At 50.6% G+C, this 16327-nt stretch overlaps 1 protein-coding gene across 1 annotated transcript in view; it reads right to left on the reverse strand.

The window, feature by feature from the left end:
- The window catches only part of PAK1 (p21 (RAC1) activated kinase 1), a 112819-nt gene extending 103817 nt beyond the window's left edge, over positions 1–9002 (reverse strand). The window contains exon 1 of the mRNA XM_030557983.1: positions 8872–9002. The gene's annotated coding sequence lies outside the window, so the exon portion shown is untranslated. The remainder of the gene's footprint in view (positions 1–8871) is intronic.
- Positions 9003–16327: the final 7325 nt, after the last annotated feature.

The following is a 16327-nucleotide window of genomic DNA, read 5'->3' on the forward strand; positions in this document are numbered from 1 at the left end:
ACACAGAAGATCTAGGTTCAATTCCCAGCTCTGCAACAGCTTAGACAAACCACTTACCTCAGTTCTTCATCTGTAAAATTGGAACAATAGTACTTCCTGTCTCTCATTTGTTTAGAGCAGAGGTAGGCAAAGGTGCAGGCCCATCCTGCCCAGCCCCTGAGCTCACAGCCAGGGAGGCTAGCCCCCTGCCCCTCCCCTGCTATTCAGTCTCACCTCACTGTGCCACCAGGCAGCTCAGCCCCAGTGCACCCCCTGTGCAAGAGCAGGGAGGGAGGCTCACCTGCAGCCTCAGGGGAACAGGCAGGAGGTGCAGGCAGCAGGAGCACTGCGAATGTGGCTGGAGGACTCAGGAGGAGCACTGGGTGGCCGCTTTAAAGGTGAAACTGCCACTTCTCTCCAGTCCTCTGACCATGTTCGCAGGGCCACATTCCAAAAAGGGCTGGGGCCGAGGAATCGGATAGCAGGTGGGAGTCCCGGGGAGCCTGTTAGAGGCAAGGCGGTGGACAGGGGGTAGTCAGGGAACTGGGAGCAGGGGGATTGGATAGTGGGTGAGGTGCCAGGAGGGGGCGGTTAGGGGACAAGGAGCGGGGGGGGGCGGATGGGTTGGGAGTTCAGGGAGGGGGAGGGGACCAGGCTGTTTGGGGAGGCACAGCCTTCCTTACCTAGCCCTCCATACTGTTTTGCAACCCCAATGTGGCCCTCAGGCCAAAAATTTTGCCCACCTCTGGTTTAGAGTATAAGCTCTTCAAGGCACGCGCTATATATTACGTGCAATGCCAAGCACAGACTGTCAGTGAGGGTTTCTGGGTGCTACTGTCATAAATAATGTCAAATGCAGGAGTAAAACAGTATGCATGCTGTGCTGTTACCGCCTTTGACATGGTCAGTCTGTTCCTGCGTCAAAGATAGAGACACAACATTAGGGACAGAAAGAGAGTGTTGTGCTAAATCTCTTAAAAAAATAAAATCTAATCAAGCACCTGATTCACCATATTAGGGCTGTCAGTTAACTCAAGCGATTAACTCAAACCAGATTAACTATCAAAAAATTAAACACTGAGATTAACTGCAATCATCACATTGTTAAAAACTAACAGAATACCAACTGAAATTTATTATAAATATTTTGGATATTTTCTGCATTTTCAAATATACTGATTTCAATTACAACACGGAGTACAAAGTATACAGTGCTCACTTAATTTTTATTACAAATATTTGCACTGTAAAAAACAAAATAGTATTTTTCCATTCACCTCAAAGTACTGTCTGTAGTGCAATCCCTTTATCGTGAAGGTCCAATTTACAAATGTAGAATGTAGAATTATTATTTTTTACGTAACTGTACACAAAAACAAAAGCCTACAAGTCCTACTTTTTGTTCCACCAATCGCTAAGACAAACAAGTTTGTTTCCATTGGCAGGAGATAATGCTGCCCGCTTCTTATTTACAATGTCACCTGAAAGTGTTTGCATGGCTCTGTTGTAGCCAGCACTGCAAGGTATTTACGTGCTAGATATGCTAAACAGTCATACGTTCTTTCATGCTTTGACGTGTAGATTTTGTTTATTTTTTTTTACAATGCAAATATCTGTAATCAAAAATAAGCACTCTACACTTTTCAATTACAATGCAGAATACAACCACTATATTTGAAAATGCAGAAAAACATCCAAAAAGATTTATAAACATTTAAATTGGTATTCTATTATTAACAGTGGGATTAATTTCTTTTATCTCATGATCAATCGTGATTAATTTTACCATTTGAGAGCCCTATTTTGTTGCACTCTTCCACTGAAGTAACACCAGTGATTTCCACTGAAGTAACACCAGTAATCAGTGTTGAAGTGGACTAAAGCAGGTACGAAGAGCCCAGACCATCCAAAAAACTGTACTGGGGAAAAAGCTATTGTTTAACCTGCACCCCAGATCAGACGCAAGAGGTCAAAAAAGCCCCTGTTTTAGCTTTAACAACAGAAACCAAACGTGGTTCTCCAGGTCACATACTCATTCTGAAGTCTGGATGATGACCTGAAGCGCTGTAATTGAGCTGGATGCCTCCACCATGCCTTCATCCTCTCCTTCAATCCCTCTGTGACACACTGTACTTCAAAATGGCACCCTGTAACCCCCATACTCATCATTCATACATCATCATATTTCATACAAAGCATGCCATGTAAGATACCATATGAAAGGTTATGATCTGCTGAAACTCATTGTTCTATCCAAATGTGTATATCATTAGTGCGTATGAAGTTATAAAAGTAGCTGTATAGTGTTACAGAAATGCGCTGTAAATTTACTAGTGACATACAAAGGACCTCCACCCAGAAGGGTGTTCAACAACCATTAATTAGCAGGGGAATTGTAATCCAGGGATTTACAATTCAATGGGGGCTGCCCAAGCACCACACAATGGGGACTGCTCTATTCTATGACTCAGCCGCACAAGACTACAGCAGACTGATTGCTCAACCCAGTGACTCAGCATAGCCTACCAGGGCAAGTGTCGTCTAGGCACATGGACTAAGGATATAAAATAGGGAACAGTAACAGAAGGCCTTTACCTTTCTCTTCCCCCACACCTATGCTAGAAGCAACAGCAAAGTGGAGAAGATGAAGGTGATCTGAGGAGACTGGTCCAGGCTTAAGGAGAAGCCTGTGTGTTAAGAACTGTAACATCCAGTGGGCTGAGAAAAATGCTGATCTAAATACTGCCTCATGTAATAAAGTTTAAGATTTAGATTGCACATTTATCTTTTATTTTCTTTGGTAACTTTCTCTGATCTTTTATGCATCACTTATAACCACTTAAAATCTATCTTTCTGTAGCTAATAAATCTGTTTTATGCTTTACTTAAACCTTTACTTAAACCTTCAAAATTGCTTGAAGTGCTTGGGATCTCAGCTCAGTTACAAAGGCTAGTGCATGTCCTCTCCACATTGAGGGAGAGACAGACTGGGTAAGTCATCTTAGGGCTGGTCTACACTACGAGGGAAAATCGATCTCAGATACGCAACTTCAGCTATGTGAATAACGTAGCTGAAGTCAAAGTATCTAAGATAGAATTACTCACCGTCCTCATGGCACGGGATCGATGTCCGCGGCTCCCCGTGTCGATTCCGCAACTCTGTTCGGGTTGCTGGAGTTCCGGAATCGATATAAGCGCGTTCGGGGATCGATATATCGCGTCTAGATGAGACACGATATATCGATCCCCAAGGAATCGATTGCTACCTGCCAATACGGCGGGTAGTGAAGACGTAGCCTTACACTGGTCAGGCTTCTGACCAGGGCAAGAAGGTGTAAGGCTGAGGAGCTGGAGGGAATTGGCTGGAGCCTCTCTATTGTTGGTTCATGAGTGGCTGGGAGAAGCATTCATGTAACTAGGTTAGACGTGTCCCTGCCTCTGCATGGCTGTGTAAGTGCAGTACCTGCTAGAGAACAGTGAGAGGGAGTACAGGATGGTGGGTCCAAGGGCTCAGCAGTACCCCAGTTCCAGGTTGCATCCCAGGGATCCCGTCACACCCTCCTGAAAACACACTTGAACTCAAAAGGCCTCTAAACCCTACCTCTCCCCATTCCAAATAAGCATTAAAGGAACTTGCAATTCCTATGGGAACAGAGTACTTTGTCACTGGCTTGCTGTTGCTTCCCCTTCCCCTCTGCTTCATGAACCCTGTCTGTTTAGACCAGGGGTCGGCAACCTTTCAGAAGTGGTGTGCAGAGTCTTCATTTACTCACTTTAATTTAAGGTTTTGCATGCCGGTAATACATTTTAATGTTTTTTAGAAGGTCTCTCTCTAAGTCTATATATTATATAACTAAACTAGTGTTGTATTGTAAAATAAACAGGTTTTCAAAATATTTAAGAAGCTTCATTTAAAATTAAATTAAAATGTTGATCTTATGCTGCCAGCCCCTCAGCCGGCTGCTGGTCTGGGGTTCTGTTCACCTAGGCCAGCAGTGGGCTGAGTGGGACCTGTGGCCGGGACCCCAGCTGGGAAGGGTCTGGCAACCAGAACCCCAGACCGGCAGCGGGCTGTGCAGGGCCAGCAGCCGGGACCTCAGACCAACAGCAGCTCAGCCCACTGCCGCTCAGGAGTTCCATCTGCCAGATCCTGCCAGCCGGGATCCCGGCTGCCGGACCCGCTCAGCTCGCTGCCAGTCTAGGGTCCCGGCCCTGCCCACATACAGTGGGTACCTGAAGGGTCTGGCCAGGAGCTAGAATGAGGGAGGGGGCTCAGGGTTGGGGCAGGAGGTTCGGGTGTGGGGGCACTTACCTGGTCAGCTCCCATTTGGTGTGAGGGGTGCAGGTAGGAATGTGAGTGGGGGTGCAGGAGCTCCCGTTTGGTGCTCAGGGTGGAGGTAGGGATGTGCGGGGTGCATGGGATGTGGGGGGTGCAAGAGTTAGGGCAGAGGGCTGGGGACGTGAGGGGGTGCAGATGTCAGGGTAGGGGGGCTGGGTATGTATGGAGGTGTCAGAGTCAGGGCTGGGGTCATGGAGGGGTGAAGGAGTCAGAGGGCTGAGTGGTACAGGGCTCATGGCTATGTGTGGGGGGGAGGGGTCAGGGCAGAGGGCTCGGTGATTGCCCCCCCAGAACTCTCAACCCCCCCGCTCCTTGTCCCAACTACCCCCTCCTGGGACCCCACCCCCTATCTAACCCTCCCTGCCCCTTGTCCCCTGACTGCCCCCCTAGGACCCTACCCTCTATCTGTTCCCTGACTGCCCCAACCCTTATCCACACCCCTGCATCCAGACAGAACCCCCTGCACTCCCATGCCTATCTAACCGCTCCCCGCTCCCTGACACGACCCCCAGAACTTTGGACCCATAAACCCCCCCGCTCCCTGCTTGCCCCAACCCCTCTCCACACCCTTACCTCCTGACAGCTCCTCCCCCAGCACTCCCGACTCATCCAACCCCCCCAGCTCCTTGTCCCCTGACCACCCGCTCCAGAGACCTACTAACTGGCCCCCAGGACCCTCCTTGCTTCCTGTCCCCTGACTGCCCTGACCCCTATCCACACCCCACCCACTAACAGACCCCGGGACTCCCATGCCCATTCCAACCCCTCCCCCCACTCCCTGACTGCCCCCTCCAGAGACCCCCGCCCCTAACCACCCCCAGGGACCCCACCCCCCCATCCAACCCAGCCTGCTCCCTGTCTGCCCCACCCCTTATCCAACCCCACCCCAGCCCCAAACGCCTTAGCATGAGGCTCCCCGCTCATCTAGAGTTTTGTTGCCGCCGCGTGCAGTCCTGCCCCACCCCTCAGAGCACTGCGCACGTGGCAGCAGAGCTCCGGATGAGCAGGGAGCGGTTTTCCCTCCCCACGGAGCCAAACGCTGCCCCGGCCCCCAGAGCCCTGCACGCACGGGGGCAGGGCTCAAGGGGAAGGCAGGGGAGAGGCCGGCAACTTGCTTCGCTCGGCCCGGCACTCCTGACAGGGAGCGGGGACCCTGCAGCTTGCCGTGTCGGCAGGATTTTTAATGGCACGCTGGGCTCCCAGCAGGCTCCAGCGTGCCATTAAAAATCAGCTCGCGTGCCATCTTTGGCACGCATGCCATAGGTTGCCGACCCCTGGTTTAGGCTATAAGCTCTTTGAGGCAGGGATCCCATCCTCAGACTTTGAACTAGTGATTTTTAAAAGTTAGCCGTTCAAAAGAAAAGCCTTGCAGGACAGCTGCACCAAAAAGGGGAAAAAATCAGAAAACCATATCTCAGTAAAAAGGATTTAGAACTCAAGCCTGCTCCCTCTCAAGTCAATAGGAATATTGCAGTTCGCTTTGATGAGAGTAGAAGGGCAGGCTCTAAGTCAGCAAGGAAGGCACTCGGATAGTACACTTATGAATGCCATATAAGTATCTAGAGAGAGAGCAAAACATAGGACCAGTGATTTCCTCCATGCAAACACCACAGTGTCTGTCCCAACATCCTGCTGATCAGAAAAATCATTAACAAAAATAAACCCCAAATAGCTAGTAATAGTGAAGTAGAGAGATGTTTGAAGTTCTGACCTATTTGGTGAGACAGTTAACACTGAATTTAAAACTGTTGCAAGCGAACTGATACAAAGAAAACTTGAATTCATCTTTTGTAATTAATTAATGGGGGGGCGGGCGGGGGAGGAGAAACCAGGCTTGACATCTTTGAGGTGTTAGAAAAATTCAAATCTTTCCATTTATATTTTCCCTACACACACAATTCTTTCTCCTCTTGGGAAGAAGACCTGAAAAGCAGCTCTGTGTGAGCTCCAAAGCTTCTGTCTCTCACCAACAGAAGTTGGTCCAATAAAGGATACCATCTCATCTACCTGGCCTCACCCAGAACAGTCACTGAGCAGATGGTAGAATAAGAGCATTAGTGCACTGACAAGAGTGGTTTCTTCCTCAGGTTTAACTTTTATTTCAATACCACATACAGGAGGGGTACCTTTCTAGCCTTAGTATCCCATTTGCAGAGTTCAGGTATGACAACTATCCACCCGGCTGTCACCCCCCACCCATTACTTTCAGTATTTCTGTAGTGTTACATGCATACAAGGCCAAATTCTGGCTCAAGGTACAAAAGAAAAAGTACCGTAATCAATCTTCAAATAAACTCAAGCAAATACTGGAATAGCAGCATTAACATCTTCCTGTAGTCTGGCTGTCCTCTCTCTGTACAGATTATGCCTGCTTGTAGGAATAATCTGCATTAAGAGGGGGTGGGAGGCATAAAGGAACCTCAACTGCTCAGTGGACATCTATAAGGATTGCACCAAAGCCTCTTTCTGAGGGCAGGTCTATACTACTGGGTAAGTCAGTCTAACCCATGTTGCTCAGTGGAGTGAAAAGACAAAGACACACACACACACACACACTGCAAGCTACAGTGATCAAAGCGCTGTCACAGAACATACAACAGCACAGCTGCACTAATGTAGCACTTCTAGCGTAGACCTGCCTGAGCCTGACAAGTATCCTGAACTCCTCCTGAAGATTGAGGGCACTCAGGACCTTGCAGGATAACGCGTAACTCATCAAGCAGCTCCCAAAATAGTGGGGGGTTGGGGAATGCAATTACTGTACCCAGAGGTTAAGTACTGTATTGGGATTACTCTCTAATTCCCAATGGAAAGAACAGACTTTCTTCCTTCTGCTCCTTCACTTGCTGAAAAAAAATTTTTAGAAGCATACCTCTCTCTAAGAAATCCTGCCTACTCACAACACCCACTGTTCTTTTGCTTTTAAAACTTGGCTAAGACTAAATAGTTTAACAATGCACTTCTCACTATTATTACCACATATTAAAATAATATATAATTACCACAAATTAAAATAATCATAGCATCTAAACATAATTTGCAAATCTTAGAGGAGATGAAGTTTCCCAAATATCTAGCCAAATCCTGAAGCCTTTTATTCGGTTTCTACTCATCTCTCTCCCCAGGAGAAACTCTGACTGGAGGCTGGGAATGAATAAGGGCTGAGTAATTGCCAGTGTGAGCAAATGTTCTGTGACATCCAGACAGCTCACATAGCGCTGTGATTGTTAAAGCCTCTGGAAGAGGAAAGTAGCCAGAATCACAGTGGACATCACTAGGAATATGAGGCTTTCTGAATCTGGGCAATTTCACACGGCAGCCTTTACAGAGTTGCAGAATGAGATAAAGTCATTTCTCCAGCGGCACCCTCCTGCGGCTGCTCCCCTCGCTCCCCAGGGCAGCCTTGAAGAAAGCCACCCACTGAAACACACCCACGCTCCCTGAATTCTCTGCTCATCACATTCAAAAAAGTTCAGTTCTGCTGCCCGAGTTCTCTCCAAGGACCAAAAATAAAACCCCAGAAGAGCTGCACTCTGCATTTTCACCCAACACCCCCGCACACACCCGCGGCAAGAACCTATACCAACCTCCTGCCCCCACCGCCTATTAGCTCTGTTCACTGGGCACACAAAGCCGGGGGGGTGGGATCGCCATTCCCCAAACCCCATCCTACTTGTCTCACTAGACATACAACTCGCTCGCTGGACGTGCAACCCCCTCCTCAGGATTCCGGGTCCCCAATTCTCTGTATTCACCCCAAACCCCACACCACCTCCCCTCCCCGCAGCTCTCAGCTCGCTCACCGCCTCAAACGCCAGAACGGCGCTCCGAATCGTGACACGCTCTTTATTTTCTCTGCTCCTGACATACCCCATCAATTCAGCGCTGAAGCGTTTGCCAGCCCCGGGCACCCCCGTTGTTTCAGTTCCCTAGACAAAAAGCCGAATGCTCAACCCCGCAACTGCCTCTTCGGGTCTCCCTCTTACCACAAAATCCAAGCGTCCATGCCCAGGTCTCTTTACCACTAGCTATGAGAAAGCAAGGGGGGAACCCCCCACCCCCAGTTCTCTCCAGTCAGTGAACCCCAACAGAGCCAGGAAAAGCTGAAGCTCCAATTTAGATCTCAATTTCCCACACACACACCCAAACACACACACGCAGAATCCCTTCGGTTCACGCTGGCGCAAGTTAAGGGGGACTAAGAACGAAGGCAGCTCCCTTTGTTAAATGAATGAGCGGCATGTGCAGGAGAAGCAGCCGGCCCCCCTCCCTTGGCTGAATGGGTCTCCCCAACCCCAGCCATGCAGCTTAGCCCACCAGCGCTGCCCGGAGCCCGGCTCGCCAATCACCCACCCCCGCCCAGGGAAACTTGAAGGGACTCCGTCTGCGCTGCGCCCTGGTTTCAAACTTGTCCACACCAGGGACTCCGGAGAGCAGCGTGGGAATGAATGAGAGTCGCTCTCCGAACGCCCCCTGCCCGGGGAACCTCGGGTGACGCGAAGTGCCCTGCAAGTGCGCCGGGCAGGAGGGGCCCGGGCACCCATGGGACTCACCGGGGCGCGGCAGAGCGGTTCCCTTCCCTGGCTTTCGCCCTGCTGCTGCTGCTGCGCTTCCTCTTTCTCCCTGCCTCGCACTCCCCAGCGGCGCGGCTAGCTCAGAGCAAGGCAGCCAGCAGGAGCGCCCGCCCCCTGCTCCTCCTGCTGCACGCCGCTCCGGCTTCCCCTATTGTCAGCAATACCTAAACCTCGGCTGCAGCGCCCGCCCCCTGCTCCTCCTGCTGCACGCCGCTCCGGCTTCCCCTATTGTCAGCAATACCTAAACCCCGGCTGCAGCGCCCGGCCCCGCTCCCATCGGCTCTTCCCAGCCCTCAGCTGGGCTGCTCTCCCATTGGCCGCTGCGGGTGTCCGGCGAACCCCCTCTCCCTTCCCCCCGTGAGGTGGGTTGATGCGGATTGGGAGGGGAGGAGTGGGAGAAGGACATGTGAGTGTGAAGCAAACAGAAGACTTGCAGGGTGATGTCATGTGGGAATGAGGTAGAGGCGTCTGGGATTAGGGGGCTGCGAGCCGGCAGCACGAGCCCAGGCATCATCCCCCTCCAGCCAAACTCCCTGCGTGGCCGCATCTTCCGCAGTTTGCCAAGCCACCAGCCCACTATGTGCTCGGGGGAGTTTTAGGAGAATCAGCATTTTTCGGCTTCAGAGCCTTTTACAGACATTAACGAATCGATCTCCCCACCCGGCCATAGGCACTTGGAGGTAAATATGGAAAGAATTATCTCCCATCCCCCTTATATAGTGTGGGAAACAGGAGAGAGTTGTTCTGCTCCGGAAACTATATAACCACACCTTAGTTAGGAAACCTGCTCCCTAGGTCTGTTCAGAGTCACCTTTGCTACTTTACTAGAAAAATGCCTCCCCCTTTTGTAAAAGCAGCAAAGAATCCTGTGGCACGTTTATAGACTAACAGACTCCCCCTTTTGTTTTACTCCTGCTAGTCCCACAGAGCCACATAAGAGACTCAGAGAGCCAGCTGGGTTCTGTTCCTTCTTATGCATCATCAGCTGAATTGTTTACTAGATCAGTTACACCTGCCTGTGCAAAACCTCTGATGGTATTGGAGCTAGAAAGGAATCTCTGAGAGCATAAAATCCCCCATGGTTTCACTACCACTAGAGGCTCTGTGTAAAATCAAAAGCTTGTCTCTTTCACCAACAGAAGTTGGTCCAATGAAAGATATTACCCCACTCACCCTTTTCTTTCATGTTATTTCTGTTGTGGTAGGGCCAGGGCTCCATTGTGCTCAGCAATGTACAAACACATAAGCAAAAGATGGTTCTTGTCCCAAAGACCTTACAGTCTGAGCCCTTGTCTAATCTCAGAAGTTGTGTGACTTTATCCTAAATGTGTTTTTAAACTGGTGCAACTCCCTAGGTGGATGTTCTTATTCTGGTTTAGCTTAAACCTGCTCCTAACTGAAGTTAAATTACAAGAAAGCTGGTTTAAACCAAAACAAAAGCATCTCCGCTGCCTTTTGCACAAGTTTAAAATCACAGCTTTAGTTAAACCTGTGCAAGGTTCTCATGTGAACAAGCCCTAAGTAAGAGATAAGAGACAAGTGGTGAATAGTACAGACAAGGGGAACAAAAAATAACACACAACCCTGTTTAGCATGATAAGCAGTGGTCTTAAAACACCAGCTGGCTATCTGTTGTCATGTTGATAGAGAGAGCAACAGCAGGCCCATACTACGAACCCCACTGTCACTAACATCAATGGAGCTGCATGATGTATTGCAACAGTGAGAGATCTGACAAAAAAGCTCAGTGTAGACACACCCTAACTGCCTTGCCCAAAGCCACAGAGGAGGTAAATGTCAGAGCTGAGATAAGAACTCAAGATTTCTTGGCTTCTAGTCCTGTGCAGGGTAGAATAACTTCGTATACCTGAGGGGGAAATACAGATGCATCGGGGGGAAATATAGATGAGTCCTGGTAATGAAAAAAAATTTTTTTGAAGCCAAGTCCTGGCAAATTTTTATTCAAATTATTGATTTTATCAAAATTTGTGACACAGGCAGATTTTTTCCTAAGCTTTTCTGTTCTCCCTGTATGAGCTGCTGCCCAGGATTCCCTTCTTCATGGCAGGTCTGGCTGCATCCATCCCTTGCAGGGCTGATAGACTGGTGTGGTAACACCATTGCTGTCTCCCCCTCGCACACATACTTGCAACCAGAGCTAGGCAAGGAACAATGATCCCCCTTCACTTCCAGCACAGAAAGGTAATATCAACTCTCCACATCCAGCTGTGTGGGCAGTGACTGGTAAGGAATGGATGTGGCATTTTACACCCAGGACCTGAAAGACTGAAATGGCAGGGAATAGCCAAAGCATTTCACACTCCCCAGAAAAGGGGAATGGGTGGGGAATGACCCATGGCAGGGGGATAGTATGGAATGGCACCCTGTAAATATTGTTAGGGTATGGCTACACTTGCAGCTGTACAGCACTGGGAGTTACAGCTGTCTTCGTACAGCTGTGTAGGGAAAGCATTGCAGTGTGGCCACACTGACAGCTACCAGCACTGCAGTGTGGCCGCATTTGCAGCGCTCTTGGGAGTGGTGCATTATGGGCAGCTATCCCACAGAGCACCTCGTCCCATTTTGACGCCATGGGTTGTGGGAAGAGGATGGAAGGGTGCAGGTCATTCCACTTCCTGTCCCAACGCCCTGTGATGCATCACTTCACATCCCAGCAGTCACTGTTTTTCCGTCCACGTTTGGCGCCATTCTGACTATCCCAACGGTTTCTGTGCAGCTCTATTTCTGTGGGAAATGGAGCCTGAGCTGCTGAGCAGTATGCTGACGAGTCTCGCCAGCACATCACGTTTGGCAGTTGAGCTATTCCTTCAGCTCCAAAGTGACAGTGAGGAGTCCGAAGATGATATCGAGTCGCCTGACTCGTATGACACTAAATTGCTTGTGGCATTCACGGAAATGCTCAGCACCATGGAACGCTGCTTTTGGGCTCGGGAAACAAGCACTGAGTGGTGGGATCACATCGTCATGGAAGTCTGGGATGACGAGCAGTGGCTGCAGAACTTTCAGATGAGAAAAGCCACTTTCATGGGACTGTGTGCTGAGCTCGCCCCCACCCTGCGGCACAAGGAAATGAGATTGAGAGCTGCCCTGCCAGTGGAGAAGCGGGTGGCTATTGCAATCTGGAAGCTGGCAACTCCAGACAGCTACCGATCAGTCGCGAACCAGTTTGGAGTAGGAAAGTCGACCGTTGGAATCGTGTCGATGCAAGTTTGCAGGGCCATTAATCGCATCCTGCTAAGAAGAACCATGACTCTGGGGAACATGCAGGACATTGTGGATGGCTTTGCACAAATGGGTTTCCCTAACTGTGGAGGGGTGATAGATGGGACACAAATTCCTATTCTAGCACCACCCCACCCAGCATCCGAGTACATTAATCGGAAGGGGTATTTCTCTATGGTTCTTCAGGCACTTGTGGATCACCGTGGGCGTTTCATTGACATTAACACAGGCTGGCCTGGAAAGGTGCATGATGCATGCATCTTTTGGAACAGTGGCCTGTTCCAGAAGATGCAGGCCGGGACTTTTTTCCCAGACCGGAAAATCACAGTAGGGGACGTCGAAATGCCCATTGTGATCCTTGGAGACCCCGCTTACCCGTTAATGCCTTGGCTCATGAAACCATATACAGGGAAGCTTGACAGCAGCAAGGAACGGTTCAATTACAGGCTGAGCCAGTGCTGAATGACTGTGGAGTGTGCTTCTGGCCGTTTACAAGGGTGCTGGAGATCTCTGTATGGGAAGCTAGACTTGAGGGAAAGCAGCATCCCTATGGTTATATCTGCGTGCTGTACCCTCCACAATATTTATGAAGGGAAGGGTGAAACATTCAGTAAGGAATGGACCTCCGAGGTTCAACGCCTAGAGGCTGAATTTGCACAGCCAGAGAGCAGGGCTACTAGAGAGGCCCAGCACAGGGCTACAAGGATTAGGGATGCCTTCAGGGAGGAATATGAGGCTGAAAACCAACAGTAATGTTTGGTGCCTTGCATGGAAGTGAAGTGCAGTGGTTACAATGTTAGTAGGAATCTGTTTTTCCTAAAATGATTTGCAGTGCCTGTTTCTTTCCTGGGCTACGGTATCTTTCACTTTCTGCAATAATAAAGACTGTTTTCAAAGCCAAGAATTCATTTATTGAAAAGAAAATAACTTTCTTGACAGACATACAACATTTTGGGAACCTAAAAGGGTAAGGGGGTGGGGTGGTGAACTGTACAGTCACAGGTTTGAATATGTCATGTCTGGAGTGCTGTGCAATGACTGCTGCACTTCAGGATGAAAATACTGCATGGTGATGGGGGTTGAGTGCAGAGGGTAAGGGTCGTAGTTCTCAGGGCTGGTTGGTGAACATACAGGTGTTGGGGGCAGCTGGTGGTGGCAAGAACCTGGATGCTGGGGAAGGGGGTTTGGAGCTGACATTGGGGCACAAGGGAAAGAGCTTTGCGACAGGGGGCGGCTGGAACGGTAGAGCTCTGCCTGCATGGCTACGAGCGCCTGGATAGAGTCCGCTTGGCGCGCCAGGATGCTTATCAGCTGCTTTGTGCTTTTCTTCTTAGCCGCTGCATTTCTCTGGTGGATCCTGCTGTCCCTTCCCCTCCAGTCCTGCAGTTTTTTCCTCCAGTCCTGCAGTTTTTTACTCTCTCTGGCAGAGTGATCCATAACTGCTTTCAGCACATCTTCTTTGCTTTTTCGCAGCTTCTTCCTGAGGTTTTGTAGCCTCTGAGCAGTCGATGATACGGGCAGTTGAATAGTCAAGGACACCTTTCGAAAGGCAAAAATGGCAACAGTTAACAGAGGCAGCATTGTTTATAATCTCACCCAGACAGTTATTCCCACACAGTGAAGGTGTTTACAGTCTTCTATTTAGCATACTTTTCCCATACCAAACAGAGTGCACATAACCCACAGGAGCCATGAAATGGTGAGTAAGGGGGACCGATTGCTTCAGGGATGTTCTGGGGTTTCTGTGCGTTGGGGAAAGCAAACTGCTGCAGGGAGCAAGTACAGTGAACACTCTCCCAACATTTTCCACAGAAGTTAATCCTGGAAGCTATCTCGCTGCTGCGGGTCACCTGGGAAGAGCGAGAGAGTCTTCTAGAGCAATGTGGATTCCGCCCTGGCCCCTATGCAGCTTGCCTGTGTGCAGCAATGGTCCCCCCACCCCTCACAGCACAGTGGCACTGACGCGTTAGCCTGACTGGGACAAGGACCACAGTGGCTCTCCCTATAAATTTGCGCAAGCACATTGCCCACGCTCTGGCTGAAACTTTTGAAGAGATTACTGAGGCCGATTACCGCGACGTGATAGACCACATCAATGGGCTATTCCACATCTAGGCATGCATGCATGCAGCCCTAACCCTCCCTCCTCTCCCGAAACATTTCCATCCTGAAAATAAAAGCCGCTTACCGGGAACCCGCTCCTCTGCTTGTCCTTCACCAAGTACCAGCTGCTGCAACTGGCTACCTTCCTCCTGGCTTGAGAAGAGCTCCTGGCTGCATGCCTCCTGGGACTCCAGGGTGTCTCCCCCGACCCCAGTACCCTCAGTCTCAGTTTCCTCCCGTCCTCCCCCTCCTCCTCGTCCTCCCCCCCCGCCACTCTGAAGTGTCCATCGTGGTCCTTGGATTGGCAGTGGGGTCACCCCCAAGTATCGCGTCCAGCTCCTTGTAAAAACGGGTAGGTCATGGGGGCAGCGCCAGAGCGGCGGTTTCCCTCGCGGGCTTTGCAGTAGGCACTCCGCAGCTCCTTCCCTTTAACCCTGCACTGCACCACGTCCCGGTCATGGCCCCTTTCCAGCATGGCCCTTGATATCTGCCCATAGGTATCGTAATTCCTACGGCTGGAGCGCAGCTGTGACTGCACAGCTTCTTCCCCCCAAACACTGATGAGGTTCAGCAACTCACCATTGCTCCATACTGGGGCTCGTTTGGCATGTGGAGGCATGGTCACCTGGAAAGATTCACTGATTGCACTCCACACCTGGCTGAGCAAACAGGAAGGGGATTTTTAAAATTCCCGGGGCATTTAAAGGGCAGGTCACCTGAGGCCAGGGCAGTAGAGTGCGAACTGATGAGCAGAGTGACTGAACAGGCATTCTGGGATACCTCCGAATACCTCTGGGGGCCAATTACAGCGCTTTTGGTGGCCACACTGGCGGAGCAGCGCTGCATCACCAGCGCTGCAGTCCTTATTCCCCAGGCAGAGCACGAGTACAGCCAGCACTGCAGCCAGGGAGATGCAGTGCTGTATGTGCCTTGCAAGTGTGGATGGTGAGTAAGTTGCAGCACTGTAAACCCACCACCAGCGCTGCAACTCTCCAGTGTAGCCAAGCCCTTAGTGTCTGCATCCTAATTCAGTGATGAATCAGAACACATAGTTTCTTTGATTACTCCTCACTCCTATAGTGGAGGACCTGAAGCAGATGATCAGTCCTGACCACACTAAGGGTATGTCTACATCTACAATTTTGCAGCGCTGGTTGTTACAGCTTTATTAGTACAGCTGTATAGGGCCAGTGCTGCAGAGTGGCCACACTTACAGCAACCAGCGCTGCAAGTGGTGTTAGATGTGGCCACACTGCAGCGCTGTTGGGCGGCTTCAAGGGGGGTTCGGGGAACGCGAGAGCAAACCGGGGAAGGAGACCTGCTTGCACGGGGGTTCGGGGAACGCGAGAGCAAACCGGGGAAGGAGACCTGCTTCCCCGCGGTTTGCTCTCGCGTTCCCCGAACCCCCCTGCAAACCGCAGGGAAGGAGACCTGCTTGCACGGGGGTTCGGGGAACGCGAGAGCAAACCGGGGAAGGAGACCTGCTTGCACGGGGGTTCGGAGAACACGAGAGCAAACCGGGGAAGGAGACCTGCTTCCCCGCGGTTTGCTCTCACGTTCCCCGAACCCCCCTGCAAACCGCAGGGAAGGAGACCTGCTTGCACGGGGGTTCGGGGAACGCGAGAGCAAACCGGGGAAGGAAACCTGCTTCCCCGCGGTTTGCTCTCGCGTTCCCCGAACCCCCCTGCAAACCGCAGGGAAGGAGACCTGCTTGTTCGGGGGTTCGGGGAACGCGAGAGCAAACCGGGCAAGGAGACCTGCTTGATTACCAGAGAGGCTTCCTCAGGTATGCTGCGATACCTGCTTATTTCACGGAGGTCAAGAAAAGCGCTGGTAAGTGTCTACACTTGATTACCAGCGCTGGATCACCAGCGCTGGATCCTCTACACCCGAGACAAAATGGGAGTATGGCCAGCGCTGCAAACAGGGAGTTGCAGCACTGGTGATGCCCTGCAGATGTGTACACCTCCTAAGTTGCAGCGCTGTAACCCCCTCACCAGCGCTGCAACTTTGTGATGTAGACAAGCCCTGAAGCACCCCTTTCCTAGTGGGACAATATACATACCAAATTAAACTCATTCAACACGAA

The sequence above is a fragment of the Gopherus evgoodei genome, chromosome 1 (assembly GCF_007399415.2).
Source record: "Gopherus evgoodei ecotype Sinaloan lineage chromosome 1, rGopEvg1_v1.p, whole genome shotgun sequence".
In the NCBI taxonomy this organism is placed as follows: Eukaryota; Metazoa; Chordata; order Testudines; family Testudinidae; genus Gopherus; species Gopherus evgoodei.